The sequence below is a fragment of the Delphinus delphis genome, chromosome 12 (genome assembly GCF_949987515.2).
Source record: "Delphinus delphis chromosome 12, mDelDel1.2, whole genome shotgun sequence".
NCBI classification, from domain to species: domain Eukaryota; kingdom Metazoa; phylum Chordata; class Mammalia; order Artiodactyla; family Delphinidae; genus Delphinus; species Delphinus delphis.
The window spans coordinates 14,006,263-14,027,012 of record NC_082694.2 but is presented as its reverse complement, the minus strand read 5'-3'; the positions used below and the strand labels follow the sequence as shown (position 1 = coordinate 14,027,012).

At 46.7% G+C, this 20,750-nt stretch overlaps 1 non-coding gene across 1 annotated transcript; it reads left to right on the top strand.

Annotated features, from left to right (window-relative positions):
• The first annotated feature begins 9,290 nt into the window (after positions 1-9,290).
• On the top strand, positions 9,291-9,363 carry TRNAE-CUC (transfer RNA glutamic acid (anticodon CUC)). Its single transcript has one exon. It is a non-coding gene; the product is annotated as a tRNA-Glu (tRNA).
• The last annotated feature ends 11,387 nt before the right edge of the window (positions 9,364-20,750 follow it).

Below are 20,750 nucleotides of genomic sequence, written 5' to 3'. Positions count from 1 at the left end.
TGTACACCTGAAATATTGTAAATCAACTATACTTCAGAAAGAAAAAAAAAAGAAAGAAAGGGAAATACAGATGTAGAGGTGAATATGCTCACGGAGGAAGGAGGCAAGGATTTTTTGAGAGCCTTTGGTGTGCCCTGTGCTTTGCATACACTATTTATTGAATCCTGTCCAGATAATCTATTTGTGTGTGCTCTTTTTTTTTTTGCGGTACACGGGCCTCTCACTGTTGCGGCCCCTCCCGTTGCGGAGCACAGGCTCCAGACATGCAGGCTCAGCGGCCATGGCCCACGGGCCCAGCCGCTCCGCGGCATGTCGGATCTTCCCGGACCGGGGCACGAACCCGCGTCCCCTGCCTCGGCAGGCGGACTCTCAACCACTGCGCCACCAGGGAAGCCCAAGGATCTTTTTTATATCATTAGCTATTGGATCTTTCTCCCTTGAGTTATCTTTTTTCTCATCAATTTACGGAGCTTTACCTAGCACATGCTTCAAATACGTTCTCTCTCGAGTTTTAAATATAAACATTTAAGTGTGTAACCTGAATGTATTTTTCTCTAATATAAAATTCATAATACTTGCATTAGAAAATGTTGTAACGTGAAGAAAGGTTTGAAGAAGAAAAAGAAACTGCGTATAATCACACTGCTCAGTCAGTGACAACTGCTGTTGACATTTTGACGCCCAGGGTGGCAGGGTAACAGTTAAATCTTTGGGCTGTGGAGTCAGACAAAACTGGAGTTCCACCCACACCTACATTTACAACGTACCAGGGGAAGGGGATTCTAGAAAGTTATTTCATCTCTCTGAACAGCAATTTTCCTCATCTGTAAGAAGTATTAATAATGGTCATATCTTTGAGTGAACACAGCGTCTATGATATAGTTCGTGCTCTGTGAGATCTTTTATATGTATAGTTTACTTATTTACAGGCATATTTACAAATCATACACTGAATACGTAATTGTTGCATTAACTATAAACAGTGCTACTCAACCTTAAAACCTTATAAATATTATTGAATGAACATACCATAATTACTGTTGTTCAACATCTGAGTTTCCAATGATGTATTTTCTCTTACAAATAAGGCTGCAGAATAAACTTTTTTCTCCAATTAGGTAGAAAAAGAGAGAGATAAAGCTACTGGGTCAAAGTGTATGAATAGGTTCTTGATACATATTACCGAACCGCTTTCTAAACAGGTGTATTTTTGAAATTTTATTGAAGTATAGTTGATTACAATGTTGTGTTAATTTCTGCTGTACAGCAAAGTGATTCCATTATACATATATATACATCTTTTTTCATATTCTTTTCCATTATGGTTTATCACAGGATACTGAATATAGTTCCCTGTGCTCTACAGTAGGAACTTGTTGTTTATCCATCCTATATATAATAGTTTGCACTGCTAATCCCAAACTCCCAATCCATCCCTCCCCACTCCCCCAACCTCTTGACAACCACAAGTTTGTTCTCTATGTCTAAAAAGGTGTATTTTTAATATTAAGGGATCATTACTAATTTTGTTAGGTGTGATCATGGCATTTTGATTATGTTAGAGATACTTCATTTTGAAATATTTACAGGAGAGATGATATCTAAAATTTACTTTAAAATGCTCTAGCAAAAGAAACAACATTAGTAGGATGAAGAATAATCAGTGAAACAATTTTAGTGACAAAATAAAAATTGACCTGGGTGATGGGTGTGTGGAAGTTCATTATCCTACTCTCTCTACTTTTGTGTATGTTTGAAATTTTCCATTATAAAACATTAGATCAGAAAGGAAGGGAGGGAAGGTGGAGGAAAAGGAAGAAAAGAAAGGAAAGAAGGAAAAAAGAGGGATGCACTCCTTTTGACTACCCCTAGCCATTTATAAGTGTGTCTAATTCATGATATTCTTGTCATCCTCACTATCCTGATTAAGAAAGAAAAAGAAAGAATGAAAAAAAGAATGAAAGAATAAAAGAGAGAAAAAGAAAGAGGAAGGAAGAAAGGAAAAGAAAAGAAGGAAGGGAGGAAGGAAAGAGAGAGGAAGACTGAAAGAAAGAATGAGAAAAAAGTCTGTTAGTTTGATAGTATAGCCTTTTTGATCTATGGTGAGGTTGAACAATTTTGCAAATGATCTTTATCTCTTTATTGAAGTACAGTTGATCTACAATATTATAGTTGATTTCAGGTGTACAGCATAGTGATTCAATATTTTTATAGATTAGGCTCCATTTAAAGTTATTATACAATGTTGGCTATACTCCTTGTGCTGTACATTACATCCTTGTAGCTCATTTATTTTATACATAACAGTTTGTACCTCTTAATCCCTTACTTCTGCCTCTTGCCACTCCCCCCGTCCTCTCCCCACGGGTAGCCACTAGTTTGTTCCCTATGTCTGTGTGGTGTGTGTGTATATGGATACAATGGAATATTACTCAGCCGTAAAAAAGAATGAAATTTGCCATTTGCAACAACATGGATGGACCTGGAGGGTATTATGCTTAGTGAAATAAGTCAGACAGAGAAAAACAAATACCGTATGTTATCACTTATATGTGGAATCTAAAAAATATACAAATGCGTGAATATAAGAACACAAACAGACTCACAGATCTTTATCTATCTCTTCATCAGTTGTAAAATGCTTTCTTGCCTGTGTGTTCCCATCTCCTTTATCTGTTACAATCCTTAGTGGATCTCCTTTTTTTTTTAAACTATGCTATTTTTTTTAATAAATTTATTTATTTATATTTTAAATTTTTTTGGCTGTGATGTATCTTCATTGCTCTGCACGGGCTTTCTCTAGTTGCGGCGAGTGGGGATTACTCTTCGTTGCAGTGTGCGGACTTCTCATTCTGGTGGCTTCTCTTGTTGTGGAGCACAGGCTCTAGATGCCTGGGCTTCAGTAGCTGTGGCATGCGAGCTCAGTAGTTGTGGCTTGAGGGCTCCAGAGCGCAGGCTCAGTAGTTGTGACGCACGGGCTTAGTTGCTCCACAGCATGTGGGATCTTCCTGGACCAGAGCTCAAACCCCTGTCCCCTGCATTGGCAGGCGGATTCTTACCACTGTGTCACCAGAGAGGTCCCTTAGTGAATCTCTTTCATCCATGGTGCCTTCCAAGATGTCCAGAAAAAAAGTATCTGCGAATGAAATTTCACTACTTCTCAATACTTGTTAATAAATAATATTTTCTTTCCAGTGTTGAGTCAGGTAGATCAGCTGACCATTTTGAAACATAGTTACTTCCACAAATGACTTAGTTGAGGTAAAAACATTAATAACAATAGCTACCCTTCATCGATCACTTATCATACGCCAGGCTCTGTGTTGCACACATCACGGGCATTATTTCATCCTCACACACAAATAAAGAAACAAAGGTTCAGGGAAGTAGGTTAAGTGCCTGGCCCAAGGCCACACATGGCAAAGCCAGAATGTGAATCCCAGATTTATCTGAGTCCAACCCCAAGGATTCATTTTGGGAATGTCGTGTGTCCTTCTCTTTTTTCTGAATAAATGATGGAAAGCCCCTTAATACCATCATTGTTTTGCTCCTTTATGTCCAAATTTCCTTGATAAACCACCCATTGGTGTGAAAAACTGCCTGGACCAATAAGATGGGCCAATGCGAGGGGTCTTTCAGGAGCTCTTAATCCGAGGTGTTCAGGAGGTCATAGCCTTTATCTCAGCCTTACAAGGGGTGTGAGTGGCTGTGCTTAAGATAGAAAATGGATCACCCAGACATGCCTGGACAGCACCATGGGAGTGGAGAGGGCAAGAAGGTTAGCTGGGCCCTGGGTCCCTTGGAGCAGGAGAGGACAGTGGAGGGGAGCCCAGGAGGGATCTGCTCAAGAGACAAGGATGAGACCCCAACAGGCTGCATTTGAGGTGCTTGCCCACAGAGAGGCCCGAAGGCTGATAAACTGGTCTCTGTCTCGGCAACAGCCACCAGAGTCCCAAGATCCTGCCTCATAAATCTCTGAATTGGCCCTCTGTCCAGAGGCCACTGCAGAAGCATCCAGCTAGCACCCAGGAGCGCCCCCTGCAGGTCCTCCCCGTATTCCACCCAGAGGAATCAGAACACACGACAGATTATTTCTCATCTCCCTGCATAACCGCCCCTATGGGGTTGCCACTGCAAAGGCCCTTCGTATGTGGCATCAACCTTTCCAACACACACACACACACACACACACACACTTCCCACCTCTGTGCCTCTTCACTTGCTGTCTGTCTGCTAGAAAGCCCTTCTGTTTCCCCCAGCTGCATTTCTGTCTCTTCCAAAAAAGCCTGTCTTGATAATCTCCTGTCCCCATCAGTTTGGGTTCCCAAGTCCCTTCATTCCTCCATCCCTTAGGGAAGTGCTGTGAGGATTACATGAGTGAACTCCTAGAGCCTGGCAAACAGCGAAGTCTCAGTAATTGTAAGACATTTTTCATTTTTATTCTCTTTACAATTGTTACTGTCTTATTTATCCCCGAGAGTATTTTACTTAGCTTGGTGGCTCCTGGCACCTGGCACATAGCAGGTGCTCGATAAACATTGAAGGGATGAATGGTGGAGACGGGGTTTTCCAAGGGGAGGCACAGGACTGAGGTGGCCCCGGGCCTGACCTCCGGGCATTTCAGCAGCTGCTCACCAACCTCTGGCCTCCAGCAGTGTCAGGCTCCAGGCGACTTTGTGCGTCCACCTTCAGCCAGGGAAGCTCTCTGCCCCTGGCCGTGTCAGGTGAAGTTACCTGGGCAGACGTTCCCAAGGATGGCCCACAACTTTGCCCACTGAATTCTACTCTCTACCAATCGGAGTCATCTTTGGGAAGAGCAGGTGGTGGGAACTCCAGACTGGGTTTGGTGCCCCCCTCCGCCCCCGCCCCGTGCCTTCCCAGTCCTGAAGCTACCCTGGACTGTCTGACCAACGGACCCAGGAGAAGCCTGCTACGGGTCAACAGATATTTCAATATTCTCAGCAGAAGACTCTTAGCTCCTTGCCTAGTTATTCCTGGGGCAGAACATGCCTGGATGCAAGCAGTCACCCCATCTGTCTTCATCCATCTGCGTTTTTAGAGCTCCCTGAGGTCCCTGAGCATAAGGGTAGAGCACAGAACCTGGAGCAGGGGCTGTGGAGGTGCACCCAGTGTCAAGCCAGGCACATGCCCTATCTTAGCAAATACCCATCATAACCATTGAGATAATCCAGCTGTGACCCCACTTTAGAGACGAGGAAACTGAGGGATCAGGTGATTTGGCCAAATGTCACAGGACTTGAAGCTTGGCTTCTTTCTTCCGTGAACTCTCACTTCCATGAAAACCTTCAGTTTTCTCATCAGTAAAATGAGGATAATTACACCCACCTTATAAGATACAAACAAGAATGTACATGATAGCACAGGGAACTATACTCAATGTCTTGCTATAATTTATAAGGGAAAAGAATCTGAAAAAGAATATATATATATGTATGTATAACTGAATCACTTTGCTGTACACCTGAAACTAACACAACATTGTAAGTCAGCTATATCTCAATTAAAAAAAAAATAGGGCTTCCCTGGCGGCGCAGTGGTTGAGAGTCCGCCTGCCGATGCAGGGGACACGGGTTCGTGCCCTGGTCCGGGAGGATCCCACATGCCGCGGAGCGGCTGGGCCCGTGAGCCATGGCCGCTGAGCCTGCGCATCCGGAGCCTGTGCTCCGCAACGGGAGAGGCCACAACGGTGAGAGGCCTGCCTACTGCAAAAAAATAAATAAATAAGCAGGTGTACTTAAGAGAAAAAAAAAAGAATGTACACGAATGGACTTTTAAAATTTTTTGGTAAAAGTTAATAAAGCGTTTTGCTGCACTTGCTTGAAGACTTGCCACTGCCCGGCCCTGTGTCCCCCATCCCCACCATGACTTCAACCTGATGGGATGTTTTTGTCATTCCTTGGCCTGGGGAGGGGCCCCGATGATGAGACTGCAGAAGCAGGACTGGGAGGCTCCGAGATAATGCTAACAGCCCTTACATGTGTATATTCTTCAGAGTTTACAAAACACAGCCGCAGATGCTATCTCCTGCGATGCTCATTTCAACTCCAGGAGTTCTTACCCTCATTTCACAGAAGGATAAGTAACGAAGGCCAGGTGGGGATGCAGAGCCCAGGCTTATATTGCAGTGTGCCCTCTTCTGGATCAAGTGGCCACCCACTGCTGATCGTGAACTCTGAAGACGTGCCTAGCAGGCGATCACATCTGAGCACCTTGATAAAATGCCGATTCCTCAGCCCCACCAGGTGTGGACGGAGGGTCACTAGGTCTGGAGCAAACTCCAAGCATCTGCATTTTTATCCAGTTCACCTGGAGGTTGGGTCGCTGGTGCTCTGAGAAGTAGCAGAAGAGGCTGCAGAGTTCCTGGAAGTCTCAGTGGCAGACAGTAGTAAATCTCTGCTGGAGATAAATTACGAAGTGGGTGTGCAGGGGTTGGCATGGAGTGGGGGGGGGGGGGATCAGAGCAACACCTATTTTTTTTTGCTGCACTGCCAGGCTTGTGGGATCTTTGTTCCGCCACCAGGGATTGAACCCGGGCCCTTGGCAGTGAAAACGCCAAGTCCTAACCACTGGACTGCCAGGGAATTCCAGCACCTATTTAAATATCTCGAGAGTGTCTTGGCTAAGCAACAAGCCAGAAAGCATGCATTAATTTCCAAACGTCAAAAAATACGTGTATTTCACTTATAAGAAGTACTTAGTGTAGTTAGACTCATAGAGACGGAAAGCAGTATGGCGGTTGCCCAGGGCTGGGAGAAGCGGGGAAGGTGATGATGAAAAAGTTCGAGAGATTGGGCCTTCCCTGGTGGCGCAGTGGTTGGGAGTCCGCCTGCTGATGCAGGGGACACGGGTTCGCGCCCCGGTTCGAGAAAATCCCACATGCCGCGGGGCGGCTGCGCCCGTGAGCCATGGCCGCTGAGCCTGCGCGTCCGGAGCCCGTGCTCTGCAACGGGAGAGGCCACAACAGTGAGAGGCCCGCGTACCACCAAAAAAAGAAAAAAAAAAAGTTCGAGAGATGGATGGAGGTGATGGTTGCACAAAATGTGAATATACTTAATGCTACTGAACTATACACTTAAAAGTGGGTGAAATGGTAAATTTTATGTTATGTGTATATTTCATCTCACACACACACTATATATATACACATATATATATATCAATATATATGAAAGGGAAGCTGTGACATAAAACCTGGAAACTCTAAATTTAAAAAATTAGCACATTGCCTACATAATAATTCAAATTTCTGCATGGGAAAAATACCATAAACAAAATCAAAAGGCAAAGAACAAACTGGGAAAATATTTGTAACACAAATGACAAAAGCATCCGAGTCCCTTACACACCAAGAAGAAAAAGGCCAACGATGCAGGAGAAAAATTATTATTATTATTATTAATTTAGTTTTTATACAGCAGGTTCTTATGGGTTATCCATTTTATACATATTAGTGTCTACATGTCAATCCCAATCTCCCAATTCATTCCACACACACACCCCGTGGCTTTCCCCCCTTGGTGTCCATAGGCATGTTCTCTACATCTGTGTCTCTATTCCTGCCCTGCAGACCGGTTCATCTGTACCATTTTTCTAGGTTCCACATGTATGCGTTAATATATGATATCTAGAGAAAAATTATTTTTGAAATCAAAGATTTACTTATTTAACAAATATTTTTTAACAGTATATGCTAGGCACACGTCTAAATACTGGGAATACAGCAACAATAAAAATAATAATAAGACAAAGAGATTCCATACCAGATGGGAAAAATGACAATAAACTAAATAAGGGAAGTATATAATATGTTGGAAAGTAACAAGTGACCTGGAGAAAAGTAAAGCGAGCACAGAGGGTAGGAGGGCTGCGACCTGGGCACAGCCTAAATAGGTTCGTCAGAGCAGAGCTCACTGAGAAGGCAACTTTTGAGCAAAGCAGGAAAGAGGACAGAGACCTTCTCACGGGATGAGTGGGACCTACTGACCAGGCCAAGGCCCTGAGGGGGACGGGCCTGGGAGGCCCGTCAGGGCAGTAGAATGAGGTCAGAGAAGACACGTAGGACTGTCCACAGACCGCTGAGTCGTTGCAAAGGCTCCGAGCCTTATTCCAAACGAGCCGGGGGCCACAGGGAAGTAACGAGCAAAGGGATGCCATAACCCGACTTCTGTTTTAAAAGGATGACTTTAGGGGCTTCCCTGGTGGTCCGGTGGTTAAGACTCCGCACTCCCGATGCAAGGGGCACGGTTCGATCCCCAGTTGGGGAACTAAGATCCCGCATCCCGCATGCCGGCACAGAGCGGCCAAAAAAATAAAAATAATAATAAAAAATAAAAGGATGACTTCGGCCGCTGGGTTGGGAAAACCGTGGGAGGGCAAAGGCAGAAGCCGAGAAGTCGATTAAGATAATCCAGACAAGAGGTGGTGGCGACTTGGACCAGAGTGGCAGTTGCGAGGTGGGGTTGGTGGGAAGAGGTGGGTCTTGGGGGCGTGTGAAGGTCCAGCCAATGGGATCTCCAACAGATCGGGGGTGCGGAGGGCGTGTGAGAGCAGGAGAGGCAGCAGTGGGGACTCCGGTTTTGGGTTTGTGCAAACTGGAAAGTTGAGCGACTGCTCATTGAGTTGGAGAGGACAACAGTCAGAATGGGTTGGGAGGGAAGACCAGTTTGGCTTTGGAAATGTTAAGTTTGAAACTCCAGGAGGACATCCGATTGTGGATTTGAGGAGGTGGTTGGCTACGCTGGGGGAGGTCGGCACAGAGGTCAGGGGCGGCTGGAGACAGAAACGTGGCAGTTAAGAGCCTATGCATGGTACTGCAAACCAGGGCACCTGACCCCATTGGCAAGGCATGGAAGTAGCCCAGGGACTGAGGTCTAGGTCCAGGCTGAGAAGTCACAGGGATGGGGAGGCGCGGGGAGGCGCTGGGAGGCGGGAGGAAAACCAGGGGAGTGGGCGTTCTGGAAACCCCAAGAAGAGAGGTGTCAGGGAGGAGGGAGCTCTCAGTGGACCGGCTGGGCCAGATGCCGCCGCTGGGCCTGGAAGCATGAGGCCTGAGGACGAAACTCTGGGCGCAGTCACAAGGTTATGGTGACCTGGCAAGGTGCCTGGGCGTGAATGGGGGAGAAGAGAGGGTGGGCAAGTGGGAATGAGGCAGAAGAAATGGGGGGGGAGGGAGATGGGCAAAGACATGGAAAGTTCACAGAAAAAGAAATATGCATGGCTTTTAAACAATGGAAAGATACTGAACTTCATAATCAAACAACAGAGGGAATTCCCTGGTGGTCCAGTGGTAAGGACTCCGCACTCTCACTGCCGAGGACCCAGGTTTGATTCCTGGTTGGGGAACTAAGATCCCGCAAGCCACGTGGCAAAAAACAAACAACGGGGGGGGGGGGGAATTCTTTTTACATGTATCAGATCAGGAGAGATTAAACATTGATACTACACTGTGGAAACCCAGAGAAGCCAACTGTCACCCATCACTGTTAGGACTTGGTATTAGTGCAGCCTTTCTGTTCAGTAAACTTAGACTTCAATCCAGTAATTCTGCTCCTAGGAATTTGTCCCAATGGACAGATGGATCTCAGTGATTATGTACAGGCATAATCACAGCATTATTATTTAGAATAGCAAAGCCCTGGAAGAAATCCAAATGTCCACCAACTGGCCATCAATGGAACACAAGCTGCGGCGGACTAGGAAACAGGAAAGTGAGCGCGTATCATCTCCTCCCATCCATAAGGACTTCTTATCCTTTTGCAGTGTTGGAAATTTTAACCGCACACCGGTACTGCCTTAAGAATTAAATTTAAAAAAAAAATGTACACAGTGGGGTCACATCAGGTAGACTTGGAAGGGGCTTTCAGGTCGTCTACCCCAGTGGTTCCCCCTCCCCCTGTTCCCCCACCCCATCCATGGCTGGGCTGTATCCAGATCACCTAGGGGCTTGTTAAGATGCAGAACTGATGTGCAGAGTCAGTATCTGGGGATCTGGGTTACACTCCTCAGGCTGTTCTGAAACACAGGCAGGAGAATGCAGTGGGCAGTGGACCCACCACCGTGTACAATTCCCTGAAGAAACTGAGGGCCTTACAAGTGTCAAGCACTGTTCTGGGGGCTGTTTTCCCCACAGTGAACAGACAGGCAAGAAGGCAAAAAGATCTCAGGGGGCTTCCCTGCCCGTAAGAAGAGACACCTGATACAGTGATACAACAGCTAATATTAACTATTTTACAGAAATAACTTATGCGCGTAACAACCTTATAATGATAGGCACTATTCTTTTTTTTAAAGATATTCGCCATGTATTTCTTCTTTAGGTCCTTTTCTAAAAATATTTATTTATTTATTTTTATATTTATTTTTGGCTGTGTTGGGTCTTCGTTTCTGTGCGAGGTCTTTCTCTAGTGTGGCAAGCGGGAGCCACTCTTCATCACGCTGCGCGGGCCTCTCACTATCGCAGCCTCTCTTTGTTGCGGAGCACAGGCTCCAGATGCACAGGCTCAGTAGTTGTGGCTCACGGGCCTAGTTGCTCCAGGGCATGTGCGATCTTCCCGGACCAGGGCTCGAATCCGTGTCCCCTGCATAGGCAGGCAGATTCTCAACCACTGTGCCACCAGGGAAGCCCTAGGCACTATTCTTCTCCCCATTTTATAGATGAGAAAACAGAGACACAGAAAAGTCACACAGCCAGTGAGGGGCTGAGTTGGGACTAAACCCAGCAGTCTAACTCTTAAGGTTATAAACATGATGAAATAGAAAGTATGTGGACTGACAGGGGCGGGGGTAGTGGGAGCACACCTCTGGGTCTGGTGCTCAGAGTGGACCCCTCTGAGACTCAAAGGACAGGAGAGACGCATGGCAAACTCAAGGCCGTCTGATGGGGAAGACAGATGGGTGCACTTATGGAACAGGAAGAAGGCCAGTGTGACTGTGGTGGCTGAGAATGTATAATTAAGGGACAGACGGAGTATCTGGTCACTCTAGAGCAGCACTTTTCCACTGGTGTGATTCCTTCCTCAGGTGGCAGGGAGCACACTGCCTCTTCCATTATGCAACCGTTCTGTTCTTTAGGAAATCCTTCCTTGGGTTGATTTCCTCCAATAGCCATTTTCTCCTCTGTATTAACAGAGCCCCCAAGTTTTCTAGCTGGGCCACAGCCACCTGGAATAAAGACTACATTTCCCAGTTTCCCTTGGATAAAACGTGGCCCTCTGACTACATCCAGCCAATGGGCCATACCCAGAAGTGATGTGTGCATCTTCCCCTCCTCACCCTGTAGTTTGGACAAACTGAGCCAGTTGGACCACGTGGGTGGGATGAGAAGGAGGCTGGATTCCTGAGTGGTACACAGTGGTCACATCGGCTCTGGAATGTCTCATGGGAGAGAAATAAATCACCAATGGTTCTCCACCTCGGTTGCACATTAGAATCAAAGGTAGGGGGCTGGGCTTCCCTGGTGGCGCTGTGGTTGAGAGTCTGCCTGCCGATGCAGAGGACACGGGTTCGTGCCCCGGTCGGGGAGGATCCCACATGCCGTGGAGCGGCTGGGCCCGTGAGCCGTGGCCGCTGAGCCTGCGCGTCTGGAGCCTGTGCTTCGCGACGGGAGAGGCCACAACAGTGAGAGGCCCGCGTACGGCAAAAAAAAAAAAAAAAAGGTGGGGGGCTTTATAAAAATACTGATGACTGCCCCCTCTTCCTCAATTTCTGATGTAATTGGTCTGGGGTGTACCCTGAGCTTTCGACATTTCAAAGAGCTCCCCAGCCGAAGTTGAGAACCCTTGTTTTCTGTTGATCTGGGTCTGTGTGACACACACCTGCACCTCTATGCTGATATGTCCAAGGAGGGTTGGCTCTTGAAAGCTGTGTCTGTAAGACGGTCCCACTGCTCTCACTGGACAGGCCTTCAAATCCGAAATCAGGTGACACTCCTCCTAATGACATCATGTTCAGCTCTTCTCTGGGATGAGGACTGATTAGGAGCAGAGTCATAGACTGAAATCCTGAGACTTAATCTGGGAGGAAGACTTTCCAGGGGCCGAGGGCAGTGTGGGCGAAGGAAGTGTGTGGGGGGGTGACTAATACAGAAGCTGGGCACACAGCAGCTTGAGGGAAGCCCAGTGGTTCAGTCATTATTCCTGAACAGAGTTGGCACATGGCGGTTCTCCAGAGTCGAGGCTTAGCCGGGTCAGTTGGTGGAGGGCTTAGTATGCCAAGATCATGAGTCTGACTTTTAATGTGAGGATGCCCCAAACCTGTCAAGGATGGTAAGCAGGGAATAAATAGCATAGGCAGATTCGTGCTGTAGAACATTCTCTGTCGTGTCATCGTGAATTGCTTCAAGATTGGAGGTGGGGAGACCGATTTGGGGATCTGGTGAGAGGTGATGGAGACCAATGAATGACGGAGACTTGAATCTGAAGTTTCACTAGATGCCTCCCATGGTTGATTTACTTTATGCTTTTAATCCACCTGGGGTTCGGATTGTCTGCACTTACACTGCTTCCAGGCCAGCCCTCCCTCAGCCTCTGCTTGTCCAGATTTCAGGGATCTGCACAAAGAGGTATAGCTCCCTCCAGAACTGCCTTTCCCCTGAGGAGTTGATCAGGAGATGTTGGCAGGATTAACCATGGCCCAGCTGCTTTTGATCTCGTAGGTGGCAGCCCAGAGTTCCAATCTGCTCTCCAAGCTATCAGAATGAGGTCAGGCTACAGGAGGAATGTTGAAATAAATCTAAAACCTCACCCCAAAGCAACCATACTCCAATAAAAATTAATTAAATAGAAAAACGCTCACCCACGTCTACCTCAAACATTAATTTGCGTATGAATCACTGGGGGCTCCCGTTAAAATGTGGATTCTGATCCAGCCGGCCTGAGGTGTTGAATCTGAGATTCTGCAGTTCTGCCAATACTCCCGGGCCAGCAGCTATACTATGAGTGGCAAGGCCTGTTGTTCTCTGCCTTGGCTGTATCTGGGAATTACCTGGGAGCTTTAAAAAAAAAACCGTGATGCCTGGGCCTCACAGACAGAGGGTGTGGTTTTATAGGGCTAGAGTGTGGTCTGGATATTGGTATTTTTAAAGGTCCCAGTATTCTAACCTACTGCAAAGAGGGAGAGAGCAGAGCTTTCAAAATCACCCAGGGAGTTGTTTTTTTTAAAATGTAGGTTCTAGGATAACCACTCCTAAAGCTTTTGTTTCTTTAAATCTGGGAAAAGGCCTCCAAAGAAATGTGCATTTTAGCAAGCATCCCTAGAGATTCCGCTGCCGTGAGCAATGCTCAAACTGGAACCCTCCCCTCACCCCGCCTCCGATGTTGCCCAAAGGCAGAGATTATCAGAATCAGATAGCGTGGGATTGGACCCCCAGGCTCAGCCAATAGCTGCATAATAGCAGGTAAATCACTTAAAAAAAAACAAAACAAAACAAACAAAAAAGCTTTATTTGCCTTTCCCACTAAGATGAATATACTTGTGTGGTTATTTCTGTAAAATAGATTCCACAAGGGAGATTTCTGTATCAGGAGGAATTTGCTTGCAAATTTTGACAGATACCAAACATTCACTGAAATGCATTCCTCTTTGCATTCCTAACTGTGTAGAGGAGAATTCTTTTTTATTACACTTGCACCCACACAGGTAAATCTTTCAAATTCTTGCCATCTAGTAGTGAAAAAATGGGATCCCCGTTGTTGCTCTCATTTGCATTTCCCTGATGAGCAGCGAGGTTGAGTTCTTTTCATTCATATATTTACTTTAAAAGATTTACAGGGTTTCCCTGGTGGCACAGTGGTTAAGAACCCACCTGCCAATGCAGGGGACACTGGTTCGAGCCCTGGTCCGGGAAGATCCCACATGCCGCGGAGCGACTAAGCCCTTGCGCCACAACTACTGAGCCTGCGCTCTAGAGCCCGCGAGCCACAACTACTGAAGCCAACGTGACACAACTACTGAAGACTCCGCGTCTGGAGCCCGTGCTCCGAAACAAGTGAAGCCACTGCAATGGGAAGCCCACGCACCGCAACAAAGGGTAGCTCCTGCTCGCCACAGCTAGAGAAAGCCCACGTGCAGACAAAAATAAAATAAGTAAAATAAATAAATGAAAAGATTTACAATTCTCCTTGCTTGCCTGATTATACCTATTAGGGCTAAATCCTCCGACTTAGTAAGTTTCAGTTTCCTCCTCTATAAAATGGAGGCGATAATATTCCCCAAGGTGGTTGTGAAGATTAGATGAGATTTCACGAATAATACAGTGCCTAGGAGAGGACTTGGTATACAGCAGGCGTTCCAGAAATGTTTGCCTTTGAAACTTGCTAAGGCGGGTCCATTTAACCCCAGGGAAGGTGGGCGGGCGGTGCCTGGTAATTCACAACGGGTGGTGGCCCGGCTCCCCGCGCGCAGCATCCGGGCCGCCTCACACCCGCGCAGCCGAGGTGCCCGCTGCCCAGTCCGTCCTCCTGCATCTGCCCCATTAAGGGACGGGCCACTGGACCCTCTCGACGACACCCAGGCAAACCCCAAGGCCCTTGGAGCCCCCCGCCTTCCCTCGGTGTCTTGTCGCCCCCACGTGGCCAGTCGGAGCTCTTCTTTCTCCCAGACCGGTCTTTGCATCAATAATTCCTGGCGCCGCTCCCGGCTTCGCCCGAGCCAGACATCCGGCCCCGGGCCAGAGAATGATGTCTCATCCACATATCTTTGTTCTCCAAACCCTCTGGCCACCCTGAGCCCCGGCTCCCCGCCGAGTCAAACGGGGAGGGGCGGGGGGGAGACTCGCAGGCTACCCTGTTGACCCGCAGCTTAGCGTCAAAGTCCTGAAAGAAAGGGGATTCTCAGCATCACCCCCACCTGCCCGGCCCTACACTACACCCCTCAGCTAACAAAAGACGTCTCTTGATTGCCTTAATAATAATCATACTTTCATCTTAACCTAACACGTTACCCTCATATAATCAACTGTCAGCCTCTGGTCCTTGTCACGTGCATATTCAATGTCTGTATTTTTGCCGAAACATTATAAAGTTTTATAAGCTACATATTTTGCTATGTGATCTTTCCTTCTTCCTTCACCTACTGTTTCCTTCCTTTCTACTCCTTGAGGACAGTAGCAGCCAGGGGTTCTTTCTGTACCTCCCCACCCCCCCATCGTGTAATCGTAGATTTGCATATATGCACATATTTGTATGACTCTTTAACCCAAATTATGTCCGTTAATCCTCACAAGGACTCTGCGACAAATTATGCCCACATTAGAGTTGAGGACACTGAGGTTATGCTTTCATTTTAAGCCTCTGTTTATTGAATGCTTACTACTTACGGGATTCTACGCTAAATGTTATTATCCCTTAACCTTCACAACGGGTTACTTGCAGTTGAGGAAACAGATGAGAGGGCTCAAGGAAAATTATAAACAAGTAAAGAGTAATACAGCCGATTGTGATTCCAAAGCGCAGGGTCTTGTCACACATCACTCCTCAAAATGCCCTCTGGATTGAAGGGAATTCAGAGACGTGAAATTGTTATGTTAAAATGGTGGTGGGATGATAAGTGGATTATTACGAGCTTCCTGTTATGTTACTGTGTTATTTTAATAATTGTGTTGTTTGCTTACAGATAAAACAGCAGATATTACAGATATGAAAATATACAAGTTGCAGACCACATTACAGCCTTCTAAACTATAGAGCAGGATACAAAGATGAGATCAATTAAAATGTTGTAAATATGGTTTATTGGTTTCCTTTTTCTTGTTTTATTAATTTAATATTATTAATCCTGAGAGTAGTGCATCAGTAGTTGGAAGAGGTCAAACCATAGTGAGATGCAGGTTGGAGTTAATAATCTCCCTTGGGCTTCCCTGGTGGCACAGTGATTAACAATCTGCCTGCCAACGCAGGGGACACGGGGTGGAGCTCTGGTCCGGGAAGATCCCACATGCTTCAGAGCAACTAAGCCCGTGCGCCCCGACTACTGAGCCTGCGCTCTAGAGCCCGTGAGCCACAACTACTGAGCCTGCGAGCCACAACTACTGAAGCCCATGCGCCTAGAGCCCGTGCTCCGCAACAAGAGAAGCCACCACAATGAGAAGCCCGCGCACCGCAACAAAGAGTAGCCCCCGCTCGCCGCAACTAGAGAAAGCCCGCATGCAGCAATGGAGACCCAACGCAGCCAAAAATAAATAATTTATGGGGAAAAAAAAATCTCCCTCGGTCCTCCTCTCCCACTCCTCTCTCCTAAGGTAACTGGTGTGGATATTCCTAAACTTTATGCCCATGAAAATATTTAAACAGATACAGGGAATTCCCTGGGTGTCCTGTGGTTAGGACTTTGTGCTTTACTGCCGAGGGTGTGGGTTCAATCCCTGATCGGGGAACTAAGATCCCTCAAGGTGTGGGGTGCAGCAAAAAATAAAAATAAACAGATATAGAAGCCATTACATTTGTTTGCAATCATACTATTCCTACTCCTCTGCAACTTGCAAATGTGTCATTTATCTGCTGAATAGACATTTTAATCATTCCATGAGGCTGCTGACTCATTTGCATAATATCCAGCCATTTATCTATTCAGCCATTACTGTGAGTATTTCTTCAAAAGCTCCTTTTGGAGAGAGAACACCCTTTCCCCTTCATTACTTCTCAGTATCAAAGCCTTTCCCTGCCTCTGGACACATTTGTGACCTTTCTGGGAAGGGCAAATTCCCTCAGGCTCTTACTGGAGGCGTCTGAACTCTGGGCCAGCGAACTCTGCATTGTCTGGGTTCCTCTTCCTTGCCCACATTCTGGCTGCTAGCAAGAGATGGGCTGATCCCAACGTCACTGTCATCTTTCTTGACGTGCTCTCTAGGCGAGCTCTAAAAGCTCCCGTCTTTTCAGGAGGTAGGAGACGGGGAGGCTCGCACTGCAGCAGCCCCTGAAGAAATCCTTCCAAACTCAACACTCAAGAGAGCTCCTGGGGACCAGCACAGCTTTAGTCGCTGGACAGGGGGTGTTTTCTGGCCCCCACTGACCAGGCTCAGGCCCTCTGCCCCTCTGCCGGGTGAAGCCCTCTCTATCTCCAGCCACCTCTGCCTCACTTGCTGCCGAGATCCTAAAACCTCATGACATCCTTCCCCGGCTCGGGAACTTTCAATGGCTTCCCATGTTCTCCCGACTAAAGCCCCAGTTTTTTAACCACAGAGACCTAGGAAATTCATCATTTTTGAAGGGTAACATCTGTCCCCAAACCACACCCTCCTTCTTCTAGATTCTATGGAAGTTTCCACACCAGAAATTCAAGAGCTATCTTCTCCTTTACCTATTATTCACTTAATTCCAGTGTCCTGGCCTTCCTGCCTCAAAAATACTTCTCAAGTTGCTCTAATTCTCTCCACTCCCACTACCGACAGCTCTTTCTCATTCCTACCCTTCCCCACCAAGCCTTCGCTAGGGCTGTTCCCACTGTCTTTCCCATCTTTGTCTTTTTTGTCTGTCGAAGATAATTTTATTTTTTCACCAGATGAATGTTGAGCCATATTGTCTGACAGTAAATAGCAAGACATACATCTATAGAACTACTTTTGGTCCATGCTGTCAATGCCTTAATATTTGCTATTACAGAAACACATGGATCCAATTAATTTAACTGCAGGAAATTGCAAAGAAGAACTAAAACAGTCTTATTTTATTCCACTAGAGATTATGATGTGGTTGATGAAAATATTCCTCATGACCTCCAAAGGGTTTACAAGTCCATCTTTTCTTAGTGCACCAGCCCGTGCAGGGGAATCAGAGAAGGAAGCTACTCTGCTGCTCTAAGAAGCGGCGCGGAGCCAGGGATGAGGGATGCTAAGGCTGTTGGAAGTAGCCAGGCGCATAATGCCCTAGGTTTATTGGGTTTTTTTGTTGTTTTTTTTTGCGGTACGCGGGCCTCTCACTGTCGTGGCCTCTCCCATTGCAGAGCACAGGCTCCGGACGTGCAGGCTCAGCAGCCATGGCTCACGGGCCCAGCCGCTCCGCGGTATGTGGGATCTTTCCAGACCGGGGCTCGAACCCGTGTCCCCTGCATTGGCAGGCGGACTCTTAACCACTGCGCCACCAGGTAAGTCCCACATGTAATTTATTGAATACAGTACTGAAGTGAAAAACAGGATGGCTGTCTGGGTACAGCACTGTTGTAAGTGTATCATCGTTTCCCTTCCTGATTGGCTGGCTGACTTCTGTCCAGCATCATGATAGTTTATCTACCACTCGCCCTGGAAAAGATCAAAATTTAAAATTCGACGTACAGTTTCTACCAAATGTGTATCACTTTTGCACCACTGTAAATTTGGAAAATCATAGGTGGGGAACTTCCGTATTTACTTCTAGGGGAAAAGGTGAAAAGGAGGCCCCTGGTGGCAGCTGCAGTAGTTGCAGGGCTAGAACCTGAAGCGGGAAGTCTCCTTAAGCAGTCCCGTGCAAATCTAGTTCTAGAAAGAGTAAACGTCACCAGACATAAGCCAGAAAACGTCCAGAGTTCCTGCTTCGCCCTTGACTTACTCCAGGAGTAAGACTGAGTCGCTCTATGGCCGGTGGTTGGATTGAAAGCTTGTTCGGTCCCCATTTACTTGGAGAAATAGAATCACTTTCAGTGTAAATGCATCCAAAGTATCACTGAGAAACAATCTGGGAAAAGAAAACTGTCCGAACATCCTAAATGTCTGCTGTTCTCCTAGGAGGCAAAGGGCAGGCTTGGTTACTGACCTCTGGACCAGCACTCCCGTGCTGCTGCCTTCCTGAATGAGGGAACCTGGAAACTAGAAGCCCTGCGGGCTCCCGTGGCTCCCCCATCGGGATCTCTCCCCTGCAGGCCAGGCTGGCGGCCGGGGATGTAACGCACTCCAGTAAAAGATGGAGAGGGAGGTAGGCTAAAGCAGACAGCATCAGACAGAGCCACATGGATGCTAGTGTCCCAGCCCACCTCTCCTCTCATTTAAATTAAACCCTAAGGTCCCGTTCCTTTAGAAAACTTCCAGGATTTGAGATTTTTATGTTTTTTTTAAAAATTTTTTTTAAAACTCAAAGTCACAAAAATTATAATCATCCTCATCTGTCCACTCAGTCCCATGTAATTTTTTTTCATCTTGATCTTTTGTTAGCACTTTTATGAATTCATCAGTTTTCCATTAGAGTTCTGAAAATGCTTATTCATTCATTTCAGCAGTAGAGTCAGTTACCAGAAACCCGTGCTTGTCAGAGTCTTTTCCATGAATTCCTTGAAGATGAAACCCTTTTATAGGAACGTTTTTGCAAAAGCATCAGAGTACACCCAGAACTGTCTGTAAATGACAGAAGACTTAAAAGCGGCCACGGTTAAAGATTTGATGAAAGTTCATAATAATTTATGTTTTTAACATCAGGATTGTTCAGCCATCTTTTCTCCTTCACTTTGTCAAATACTTATTGCAGTGACCGGTGCATTTCTTTTCCTCCTTACTTGGCTATTTCCTGAGGGCTGCAGCTATGTGAGTTACACGTTATGTTTTCCAAATTCAATTCGACAAATACGTAATCAAGTACCAGACATTATGATAGATGTTACTGGGCTTACAAGAAGGTGTGTCCCTACCCTCTGGGACCTCAGCTATTTAGGAGATTGATTTGCACCAGTTACAGGCGCGTCTGAGGACTGACAATGGTTAAGTGTTATTAAGTACAAAGTGTTAAAGGGAGAGGCAAGTGTGGAGGGAGGGGACTTGGAAAGATGCCAGAAAAGCAACAACTTGAAGGGAGGTAGGGTTTGGAGTCGGGAGAAAGGGCCCTGGGTGAGAACGCAGGAGACTCCGTGCCGGCTACCACTGAGGAGTTGCTAGGCCCTGCTAGCCCAGCCCCTTAACTTCCCATGGCTGCTTTCATCCTAGTGGCCAGCAAAGGCACAGGCAGAATTAAAATGAAAGAAGGCCTGATTATATCATGTAAGATATTTGCAAACCTTTGGACAACTTGGTGCAAGGGAATAGACAAAACCCTGACTAGGAACTGGAATTCCTGGGATCTGATCCCAGTTCCGCTCTGATTGGCTTTGTGATCTTGGGCAAATTACACCTTTCTGGACCCGAGTTTCACCATAAGAACGGCAACAATAACACCCATGACGGAGTTATTATAACATTTTCATAGCTAGCTCTCAGGGTGGTCGTGAGGGTCCAAGGTCCACAGCTGGGACTGAGTGGGCAGACTGGGAAGAAATCAACAGGATCCCTCGCTGGGGTGAAGAGGAAAAAGGTAACTGAAGCAGGCCGACCAAGAGATGAAGCAGAGAGATGGGCTGGCCAGGAGCCAAGCAGGATGGGGAAGAAAGACAAAGTTAGAGACTCACCGCGAAGTGAGAGTGAGGACAGAGCACACAAAGATCTGCGACATGCATGTCCAGCTTAAAAATGGCTCAAACTTTGTGGGTCAGACATTACGTATCTGTAAGATGGAAATAATCATGCATCTGACCCTTAAAGGTTGTGTCTAGCTGGTTTGTGCCCTCATGACACACGCCTCCTCATGGTACACGTCAGACACACTGTGATCCCAACACAACTGGCATCGCCAGAGCCTTTGCTCTTCGAGGTCTCCCTTTAGGGCAGGGTGCTCTTTATGCCCCTGGCACTGAGTAGGAACTGAGCTAATGTCTCTGGATTATGAGTCCAGTGAACTGTGAAAAGGACTTGGTCCTGTCAAGTCCTTGGGAAATGACAAGAAGATGCCTGTTTAGAACAGGTT